The sequence below is a fragment of the Perognathus longimembris genome, chromosome 7 (assembly GCF_023159225.1).
Source record: "Perognathus longimembris pacificus isolate PPM17 chromosome 7, ASM2315922v1, whole genome shotgun sequence".
Lineage (NCBI taxonomy): Eukaryota > Metazoa > Chordata > Mammalia > Rodentia > Heteromyidae > Perognathus > Perognathus longimembris.
The window spans coordinates 23840527-23852556 of NC_063167.1; positions in this window are offsets into that span (position 1 = coordinate 23840527).

Here is a 12030-nt window from a genome sequence, read left to right on the forward strand (position 1 = left end):
CTCCGCCCCTACCCCCACCGCGTACCCTGACAGAGACGTCTGTGAGACTCTTATCTCCAATTAACCAGCAAAAAGCTGAAATTGGAGGTATGGCTCAAGTGGTAGAGCACCTAGCCCTGAGCAAAAAGAGCTAAGCAAGAGGGAGAGGACCTGAGTTCCAGCCTCAGTACCAACACACACACACACACACACAGCCCACAGGGAAAGTCATGGAGCCAAGTGAGTTCTAAGGTTGCCTGTTGCTCCACTAAACTATGACTTAGCAAAAAAAAAAAACTCTGTCAGTTTATGGGAAGCATTTTCCTTATTAATTTCGAACCCTACCACATCATAGTGAGCCCACCACCAATCACTGAGGGTGAGATTCTGCATTGGCTTACCCTTTCTTCTTCTTTATTAGTGTGTGTTACTTATACAAAGGCATTTCATTGGGATATACCCACATATTCATAGACCATACTTGAAACAAATTCATCCTCTTGACTACTTTCTTATCCTCCATTTTCTTCCCCTTTTACAATTTTTGTGGGTTTCTCTGCTCTATTTGCATACATACATAAAAATTTTTCAACCATGAGCACCTCATCATTATCTTCTGCTCTTACCTTCCCTTTCTGCTGGTCCCCACCCTGCCCCTGTCTCCCTTTTATATTAATACCGTGTTTTCAGCCCTAGATATGGGAGAAAATATGTGGCATTTGTCTTTCTGGGCCTGACTTATTTCATTTAACATGATTATTTTCAGTTGCATCCATGTTCCTGCAAAACACATAATTTCTTTTTTCTTTATGGCTTAATAATACTCCATTGTTTCACTGCATAGATGTACCACATTTTTTTTCCTTCTTTCTTTCTTTCTTTCTTTCTTTTTTTTTTTTTTTTTTTTTTTTTTGGTGGGCAGTGGGTTTGATTTCTAGGCACTGAGCTATACCTTCAGCTCTATCTCACTTTCTTTGTTCATTCACTGATTGATGGGTACCTAGACTGTCCTTTATAATGAACAGAGCTTCAGTAAACACAACCTCCCCCTTTTAGCCTCTTTTTTTTCTTTTATATGTTGGTACTGAGGCTTAAACTCAGAGCCTGGACACTGTCCTTTAGTTTTTTCAATGGTGCTCTAACACTTGAGCTACAGCTCCACCTTCAGCTTTTTGGTAGTTAGTTAGAATTAAGAGTTCCACAGAGGGACTAGGAATATGGCCCAGTGGTAGAGTGTTGGGGTTCAGCTTTGGCCTTGAGGGGGAAGGGCAATGGAGAGCGCTCCCGAGACGCCGCCCTTCCTCCAGCCCTGGGGGAATGCGGAAGCAGGCCACAATTCTCTGGGTCCAGAACCAGAAGAACTGGCTTTTGCGACCAGCCCCCCAACTTTCTCGCCAGCCCATGTGCCCCCCATTCTCGCGGGCTTTCCCCCTGGGGTGGTGCTAAGCAAGTGACGTTAGCTCATGAGGGGGTCCTATGACAAGCTTGCCAGCCTATCGCCAGCTCTCTGATCGATCACCCCTTTTCTCGTCACCCCTGCTATATAAACTGCTAGCCACTCCCTTATTAAATCAGATTTGCTCTTGAAGCGTCTCCGAGATCCGCGTGCGCCTGGCTTTCTTCATGGGTAAAGAGGGAGGTAAAGCGATCTCATACGGCCGCGTGCACCTGAGGTCTTTCCTGAGCCCCCCACTCCACTCTGGCCTTACCTGCGGGTCGGGTGACCAGGGGAGAGGGTGAGAAAGGGAGCGATTAGAGTAGAGTAGAGCCTGAACCCCCGCGCCAGGGGAGGCGACCCGAGCCCGGCAGTAGAGTGCTTGTCTCACATACATGAAGCCCTGGGTTTAATTCCTCAGCACTACATATATAGAAAAAGCCAGAAGTGGTACTGTGGCTCAAGTGGTAGAGTGCTACCCTTGAACAAAAAGAAGCCAGTGACATTACACAGACTTTCCTGCCTAGGCTGGCTTTAAACCATGATCCTCAGATCTCAGCCTCCTGAGTAGCTAGGATTACAGGCATAGCCCACCCTTTCTGAATGACAGTGTAATACAATGTACTGAGGTCCTTAAAAGTATACACACTAGGCTGGGTGCCTAAAGCTCATCTGTAATCTTAGCTACTCAGAGGGCTGAGATCTAAGGATTGCTATTCAAAGCCAGCCTGGGGAAGATAAGTCTGTGAAACTCTTATCTTCAGTTAACCACCAAAAGCCAGAAATGGAGCTGTGGCTCAAATGGTAGAGCACTAGTCTTGAGCAAAAGAGCTCAGGGACAGTGCCCAGGCCCTGAGTTCAAGCCCTAAGACCAATGCTTATGCATGCACACATGCACACCTGCACACACACACACACACACACACACACACACACACACACACATCCATACCATTCAACCTTGTGAAATTTGTCCCTAGAAAATAATCTATAATGTGCCGGAGACATAAGTACAAAAATGTGCCTTGTGATTTATAATAGGAAAAGAAAGAAATCATGGACCTATCCAACAATACAGAAATGATGAAATAAATTAGAGTGCAGCCAACAGATGGAAAAAAATGTGCTTCTCTTAATCTTACCTTTAAAAAAAAAAAAGTCATATATTGCCAAACACAACATAAGGATCTTTGACAATTAGCCTCTAGAAAAGAGAAACAGCTCTTCAAGTTCAAGTTGCTCAAAAGACTCTCCTTACTAAGAGCCCGGCACGCGCCCTCTCTCTCTCTCTCTCTCTCTCTCTCTCTCTCTCTCTCTCTCTCTCTCTCTCTCTCTCTCTCTCTCTCTCTCTCTCACACACACACACACACACACACACACACACACACTTGATTTTAAGCAGTAGAGTACTGTTTGGGGAACTCCCATTAACCCTCCCTGACCTCAATCATTGCTACTTTGGGGTGTTTATAGAGGTCACCTGCGAGAATTGGCAAAAGGGAGACAAAGAAATTTACAGGGATTTAGTAATTGTTCTCAGGGTGAAGACCTGACCATTGCCAAGTACTGGCTGTCATTGTAAACAAGCCTTTAAAGATCACTTTTAAAAGCAATCTAGGAAGCAGTTCTGTGGTGGTGATCACAAATATACACTTAGGGGACAAATGAAAAGACAGCCTAATGCTATGCAAATAAATACTTGTGACTCCAAAGGCAGTTGCCTGAGAGGACACCGGCTGCACACAGATTTTCTGAGGGTTGCATCACAATCTCAGGCAACTTAGACAAAGTGAAGGGCTGGGGACAGCAAGGTAGATAATTCACAAAGCCTCGCCAGGGAGAGGGCAAAGTCAGAGACTGGAAACCAGAAAATGGGGAGTAGAGAATGGAATGTTTCTACCTTTAACATATTTTGTGCCGTGTGTGGCCTTATCTATTTATTTGTTGATTTGTTATTCGCTTATTTCTTTATATCTGAGATAGAGTCTCCCTCTCTAATCCAGGATGGCCTCAAATTCATGATCCTCCTGCCTCAGACTCTGAGTAGTGGGATTACAAGTAAGCATTACCATTCCTGGCTCACTATATGTGTTTTTTTGTTCTGTTCTGTTCTGTTCTGTTCTGGTACTGAGACTTGAACTCAGTGCCTCATCCTCTCATTCGGCTTTCTTGCTCATATTTGATGGCCTACCATCTAAGCCATACTGACAGCGCAGCATGCATTTTGTTGTTGTTGTTGTATTTTACTGGAGATAAGAGTCTCATAGACTTTCTTGCCCAGCTGGCTTCAAACTAAAATGCAAAAACAAACAAACAAAAAAACCCTACAACAACAAACAAAAAAACCTGAAGCTGGAGCTGTGACCCAAATGGTAGAGCACTAGCCTTGAGTAAAAGAAGCTCAGGGACATAGCAATGGTGGTGCACATGGGTAACCCCAGCATTTAGGAGGCTGAGGAAGGAGGAATGGGAGTTGGAGGCCAGCTTGGGATACATAGCCAAATATTCTCTCAAAAGAGAGAGAGGAAGGAAGGAAGGAGAAGACAAAAGGAGAAAAGGGGGGAAGAGAAAGAGAAGGGGAAAATGAGAGGGAGGAGCAGGAGGGGGCATTTACACACATGATACCCACAGCACGTGAATGCCAAGGTCCTGGAAGGAAATGCAGCACACTGTCAACAGCCCCAGGTAGATGTGTCTAAGAGAATGTGTGGACTTCCCGCCCATTCCACAGGAGACCCTGGAGGGTGGGCTCCACCCACCTGCCCAGAAAACACATTCCTAATTAACCTGTATTTTCCTAGCCCTGCCCCTAGGCCTGTGGGAGTCCCAGGAGCTGTCAATCACAGACCTACGCAGGGCTTCCCAGGCTCATACCTCCACCCACCCACTCCCACCCCTGTCCAGCGCTGGAGGGTTTCTATCTCAGCAAGGACATGGAGGCACCACAAAGTAGGAGCTGCATGCGGAGTGTCTGCTACATGCCAGGCACTGTGGGCTTTGCATGCACTATCTTGCTAGTCCTACAGTCTTTCTACAGTCTTCTATCAGCTTCACAAGTGGAGAAATTGAGGCAGACAGAGGATGAGTTACATAGCCAGTCAGAAACAGAGCTGAAGCTAGACCCCAGGCAGCCTAGGCACTGGGAGTGACTTACTATGCCCACAACCACAGCATTCAGCTGCAGCGGCAGCCCACCCCCACCATGAAGGCTGCCAACGTGGACGTCAAGCTACAACAGTGCCCCTATTGCTCTGGGTAGAGGGCCAGTCACAGTCGAATGGCCATTGGGACAGCCCGCACTACACACTAGCTCCACTGCTCTGTGTTTGAAGCCTGAGGGGATGTGGGGGTGGGGAGAAGCTAGGTCCAATAATCACCCCACATTTGTGAAACCACATTATGTAACACAAACCAGAGCACACCGAGCCTCAGAGATTTCGTCTCTCATCCCTGCCTATTCCTGCAGACCACCACCCTGTGGCTCCCCCACAATTTAGACAGGAATTTAGGCAACAATCCAGGATCGCCCCTCCCCAACTCTCCCCGGTCTTGTCCCAGGTGCCCTCCAGCTCTCTGTACCCTGTCTATGCAGCTCTTCCTGAATATACCCAATTCCAGTGAGCTCAGGTAAGGTGTCTCCCCTTTCTCCGTCCAGCCCACCCTCCCTTCCGTGCCCTCCCCTCCCTCTTCTCAAAACTGAACCGGTAACAGCTTCCCCAACGCCCCCCACCCCCACAAGCTGTAACCAGGACTGGCTACTGGTGACATTAGTGAAGGTCAGAGGTCAGTGCAGTGAAACACCTGGCTGAAAGGAAGAGGGCAGAGGACTTGGGGTGCCCGGGTTGGGCGTCCCCCGCCGCCTTTGGAAATGTGAGAAGGACCTAAGAGCCTTGGACACCTACATCCATTTCTCCCTCCAATTTTTCTCTCCTCCTCGGGCTCCCTTTTGATCTTGTTTTCAAGCCAGAGGAGAGCATTTCTCCGCTGACTCCGGCTTGATTATAACCGACTGTGAACCTTCCCGGTGATTAAAGTAGCCGCGAGGCTATGTTCTCCAGAGATCCGACTGTGGGCTGAATAATTCAAGGCGTCCCTTCCAGAAGGCTGAGAAGCCTGGAAGGCGGGGCGGGGGGCGGGGGGGGGGGGGAATCAGAGAGCTGAAAAGTGCAGGCTTTTTTTCTTTTCCAAGAAAAGAGCAATTTCCCCAATGTTGGCTTCACAATAAGTAGTCAATAAATGATAGTTAATTCAGACTGACAGAGACGCTTACACAGAGGTCACATGGAGAGGCTGGGTAGAGCGCTGGAGATGGGCAGAGGAGGACATTGGGTGACATTTCATGTCACCTGCCTCCTCAATATTACAGGCAGAGAAGCTAGTACTTCCTAGGCTTCCTGAGTTGGAAGGAGGTCTGAGGCAATGACAGTTAGGGCAGGTGTGGGGGCTCTGTCCCCCCTGCTCAGCCCACTGAGTAAGGCTGAGCCCCGTGGAGGAGGGGTACACTTGAGGGATTCTTATGAGAGAGCGTGGAGCCTGGTTTGGCAGGGGTGAGGAGAACAAGAAGCAGGGGTGAAGCAAACTCAGGGCCCGCTGCCCAGGCAGGGTAGCAGGGAAGCAGCCAGCCCAGGCTGGCGGTGACACCTTCAAGGGGTGGTGAGAGTGGAAGTGAAGAAACAAGCAGCGATCTGAGAGGCCACTGAGCTACCCACAGAAGCAGGAAAGACTTCGGGGTGGGAGATCCCTGAAAAAGCAGCTCTTATAACCAAAGACAAGTAGTACGTACATGCCTGCATTTCTATCCCCAGCGGGCACAGCCCTACCGTTCAGGTTCTAGAACTTCCTTCAAGTCCAGTCCAACACTTGGCATTATCTACCAGGTGGATAACCCTAACCTAAGAAGGTTCTGGAATCCTCCTGTCTGAGGAAACTGAAGCCCAGTGAGTTGAGCTTGCCCCCTCTGCCACACAGATCCAGTATAAAGGAGTTAGAGAGGCCGGGTGCCAGTGTGAACTCACGCCTGGAATCCTAGCTTCTCAGGAGGCTGAGATCTGAGGATCCAAGTTCAAAGCCGGCCCAAGCAGCAAAGTACATGAGACCCTTATCTCCAATTAATTACCAGAAAACTGGAAGTGGTGCTGTGGCTCAAAGTGATAGTGCACTGGCCTTGAACTGAAGAGCTCAGGGACAGCGACCAGGCCCAGAGTTCAAGCTCCACAACTCATGCGGGGGGGGGGGGGGGGGGGGAAGAGTTAGAGAGGTGAGAACCAGGATCCCATGTGCCATTCACAGAACAGCATGTGCAGGGGCCACAGAGACAGATGCGGCCACTGAGAGGGGGTCCTCAGGGTGAAGACCATACACAGGCCTCCACCCAATGTCCTGTCAGCGCCACGCAAGCTAGAATCCAGCTGCTGCCTCCCTGGGGCTGCTCTGTCAGCATCCACACAGCCAATTCAGCTACCTGAGCTTTAATGAGCATCAGAGGCTACAACCAGGGACCTGGAAGCCCAACAAATTCCAATTGCAAGCACACGCTTTATGGTCAATTAGCATCACACAGACACACAGACACACAGACACACAGACACACAGACACACAGACACACACACACACACACACACACACACACACACACACACCAGGAGTCCAGAGCTCAGAAGCCACAATGCCCACAGCCAGGACGACTCTTGGCCCTGGCACAAAGCCCCAAGTGTTCCAATTGCCAACACCTCTCCAATCCTGGGAGGAAGCCAGGCACCTAGAGAACAGGTCCTAATATTAGTCTGGAAGGACAGAAGCCCCCAAGATTCCTAGGCAGGACAAATATTTGAACAATGAATGTGTTCCCCACTTCTAGACCCTCAGACTCACTCCTCCAGGATCTCTTCAAGAAACCTGGTACACTTAAGAAGAGTGAAGAAGGTGAAATGACTTGGCTAAACCACAGCTGCCAGGCTGTGTCTCCAGCTGGACCAAACCAAAGCTCTCCCCTGAGCATCATGGGAACTGGAGGTGGAGATGGAGAGACAGGGAGAGGGAAAGTCAAAGGCCCACTGGGCCCCTGGGGCTCAGAGATGATGGGTACCTTCCCATAGGCTCTGGAAGCTCATGGGCTCATTAAGATTGTCTTCCACTGAGCTATGTCTCTCCTGGCTTCTCACCTGTCCCCGCGGGATGTGACTCTGAACACCCTCCCTTATGAAACAAGCTCCCCGGATGCCCCTCTCCCCTGTGGTATGGGGGATCTGGAATCCAACTGGATGCCCCGTGTCAAGAGCTCACACCACAGCCTGGGCCCAGAAGCCAGGGAGCAGGAGCAGCATTTCCTGACCCTTTATTCATGCCCCTGGCAGCCCCCTAGCCTGGCTGGGTCTCATGAGGTTTCCAGGTCTGTAGAGAGCCTGCTTTGGGGAAGGAGTCTTTTCACCTCCCCCGGGGAGGTCTTTGGAGATGTTCATTACTCTCCATCTGCCCACCCTTCTTTCTCTGTCTGATACCTGCATGATGCCTGACTCCAATCTGCCTTGAACCCTGTGAAGAACTTTCCATGGCTCCTCTGAGCTATTTGAGACAGCCTAGATTGAAGGACTGGAACGGAAGTCTTCCATGCTGACTAGCCTCACCTAGCTGGCCTCTCTCCCTCCTCCTCTTCTTTCTTCCCTCCCTCCCTAGGACCTATGCCCTTTGAGGTAGCACATTGTGGCACCTGGGCCTTCAGCCTCCAGTGCCCTTACTCCTGAATGCCACAATAGGTTCCACGTCGGCCAGCGTGGATTGGACCTAGCCAATACCCACAGCCTTAGGAACCCCATTCCTCCACGGAAACTGTTACCTCACTAGGTAGGAAAGATGCCCTCTGTGAAGAAGATATGAAATAACTGAGGCAAAGCATCAATCACAGAGCCCAAGTCATCCACAGGGTGTTTGACAGACCTATAGCCCTCACTGTAACTCATGTGTCCAGCTTTACACCAGGGGTCATGGCCGCACGAAGACCCTTCTGACTCCTTACGCCGCCTCAGACATAGCACAGAAGCTGTGCTGACCTCACAGCAACCTCATCTTGCCTCCCACGGAGCACTTGACCCCCCCATCACTGTCTGAGTACCTAGGTGTGCCTCCCCATGCTCACCTCTGAGCCCATGAGAGCCAGAACCAGAGTTGATTCTTTTTTCTCACCAACCCCCAGGATAAGGCTTGGCACACAGACGAAATCCATAGATGTTTATTTAATTGAATTGCATTGAATTATTCAAACCTTATTGAATTCTGTCACCCAGCATCTCCTCCGTTCCTCCTAGCTTTTAGAAGCCAGACTTCTTCCTTCATCAATAACAATAAGAAGAGCTAAGCCCTATCGATTGCTTCCTGCATTCAGAGCACTGGTTAGGTGTGTGACTCAGGACCAACTCTTCCATCCTTGCCACAAGCCCACTGAGGTAGGCACTGGGGTTATTCTCCAAATGAGGAAACTGAGGCTCAGGATGTTGAGTAGCATATCCAAGGTCAAATTGGTAGAAAACACTCAGGCTGGATTCAAGCTTATGCCTTCTGTTTGGCAGAACAACTGCTGTTTGTTTGTTTTTATTTAGTGCCAGTACCTGGGGCTTGAACACAGGGCTTCTCTTGTTTGTCTTTTTTTTTTCCCTCAAGGCTGGTGCTCTACCACATGAGCCACGGCTCCGCTTCCAGCTTTCTGTTGGCTTCAAACCTCAATCCTCAGACTGCAGTTTCCTGAGTAGCTAGGATTATAGGTGTGAGCTTGATGTCACATTTTATTTTTAATCTTTCATTTTGGAATAAATTTTGATACAGAAGAGTTCAGAAATGATTCATAAGTTCACTGAGGCTGTTCCTCCCATTTTCCCCAAAAGGTCATTTCTTACCTAACCATGGTCCAGTCACTAACACTTTAAAAATATTGTTCAGTAAACTGCAGCCATGCGGATTCCCGCCCCCCTTTTTCCACCAATACCCTCTCTGTATTCCAGGATCTCCATGAGCATTTCTCGTCATCCATGGCCCTGATGCTTTGCAAGACTTGCACTCAGGCCTGTCATATACAGACTTATTCTCCACTTGGGTTGACTTGATACAACTTCAGGAAGAGTCAGGCTGTGGGCTTTGTCTCGAGAAGCACACCATAGGGGTGACCTTCCCAACCTCACAGCAGATTATGGCCACCCAATGTCAACAGGCCTTGTCATGTGACATCAACACCAATCACTCCGCTGAGGTGTTCTCTTCATGGCTAGAACCATCCAGGGATGGTTGAGAACTGTCCAGGGACAGTAGGACTAGGACTCAGAAGGGACTTGCCTGAACAGCAGAGATATATGGCCAGTCCAGACAGCAGAACTGCCAGCAGCGTCACGGCACAAGACAAGGAGGAGCAAGCTGGGCAGCACCTGATCCAAAGGCAGCAGCTGGACTCCAAACTTGGAAAAGCCCTTGCAGCCGGGCATGGTGACACATGTCTGTAATTCTAGCTGCTCAGGAGGTAGAGACTGGAAGGGTCATAGTTCAAGGACAAACTGCACACACACACACACACACACACACACACACACACACACACACGCACGCACGCACCAAACAAATGTTTGCAAGATTCTGTTCCAGCCAATAAAAAGGTAGGTGAAGTGGTATATGCCTATCATTCCAGATAAGATTGGAAGTATTAATAGGAGGATGGTGGTCTAGGAAGGACAGGGAAAAGGTGAAACACTAGTTAAGAAAGAAAGAAAGAAAGAAAGAAAGAAAGAAAGAAAGAAAGAAAGAAAGAAAGAAAGAAAGAAAGAAAGAAAGAAAGAGAGAGAGAGAGAGAGAGAGAGAAAGAAAGAAAGAAAGAAAGAAAGAAAGAAAGAAAGAAAGAAAGAAAGAAAGAAAGAAAGAAAGGAAGGAAGGAAGGAAGGAAGGAAGGAAGAAAGAGAGAGAAAGAAAGAAAAAAGAGAGAGAAAGAAAGAAAGAAAGAGAGAGAGAAAGAAAGAAAGAAAGAAAGAAAGAAAGAAAGAAAGAAAGAAAGAAAGAAAGAAAGAAAGAAAAGAAAAGAAAAGAAAAGAAAAGTAAAAATGGCCAGGGGTGTGGCACAACTAGTAGAGTATCTGCCTAGAAAGCATGAAGCCCTCCCTGAGTTCAAACCCCAACACCAACAACCATTACAATGAAGTCCTATAGTCATGTCCCAGGTTCCAGGCAGAAAGGCTCTGGAGCTCACCTAGCACATTGGGACATCTCCCCTTTTGCAGCATGGACACTCCAGACAGTCCTTTCCAGAAAGATCAAAATAGTGCAGCAAGTTTCTTTCCTCCTCTACCTTCTCTCTGCTCCCACGGCACTCTGTTCTGCCCTCTATTTAGCATACTTTGCTTCTAGATGCATTTGTGCTCACCTGAGCCCTCACCCTCTAGACTGCAGGAGGAAGCACTCTGCTCTTCCTCCCATGCCTCCCCATCCAACCTGGGGTCCCCCACACAGCAGGGGCGTAGCAAACATGGTTAGAAAGGCAGAAATAAGGCAGATTCAATTGCATGAAAAGCTTTGCAAAGAATATCCTGAAGACATTTTGTGACTCTTGCCATCTTATAAATCTCAGGAAAAAAAATCATCTAAAAGAGCTGATGACTAGAAAGTTATGCTCACAAGAAGAGCCAGAGAGAATCACAAGAAGGCCAGAACAGCAATTTTGCGTTTGAGATGCCAAAAGGGCCTAGGTGAAGAACAAGCAGGAATAAGACCAGCCTTGAAGGCAGACACGGCTGTTTTCAACAGCAAGCTATATGTGGGCAAATTAAACTCACAGCCCTTGGAAAGCGAGGATGGTTCCAGAAATGTCACAAGTCTACGGGATAGATGAGCCAAAGCCATGAACCAGCTACCAAAAGGAATTCAGCACTCAGAATCTGCAATATTAGAGGTATGACATCCACACAAAAGGAGGCACTAGCCCTCTTCTCCTCAATGAGCCATAATCAGAGGATTAGGTTCAGCTAGACAACCTGGAGCCAAGTATAGTGATACATGCCTATAATCCTAGTAACTCAGGCTGACCAAAAGTTCAAAGTCTGGGCTACATGACAAGACTCTGTCAAAAAGAAAAGAAAGGAGGAGGCTGGGAATGTGGCTTAGTGGTAGAGTGCTTGCCTAGCACACATGAAGCCCTGGTTTGATTCCTCAGTACCATATAAATAGAAAAAGCCAAAAGTAACACTGTGGCTCAAGGGGTAGAGCTCTAGCCTTGAGCATAGAAAGTCTCAGGGACAGTGCCAGGCCCTGAGTTCAAGGCCCAGGACCAGAGAAAGAGAGAGAGAGAGAGAGAGAGAGAGAGAGAGAGAGAGAGAGAGAGAGAGAGAGAGAGAGAGGAAGAAGGAGGGAGGGAGGGAGGGAGGAAGGGAGGGAGGGAGGGAGGGAGGGAGGGAGGGAGGGAGGAAGGGAGGGAGGGAAGGAGGGAGGGAGGGAGGGAGGAGGGAGGGAGGGAGGGAGGGAGGGAGGGAGGGAGGGAAAGCCAAACAGGACTGCATGCAGAGGTTGGCTTAAGATCAAAGCGAGCCTTGCGTATAGTTGTGCAGGGCAAGGGCAGGAGGAGTGCCTCAGACAGTAGAGGATGAGAGTGAAG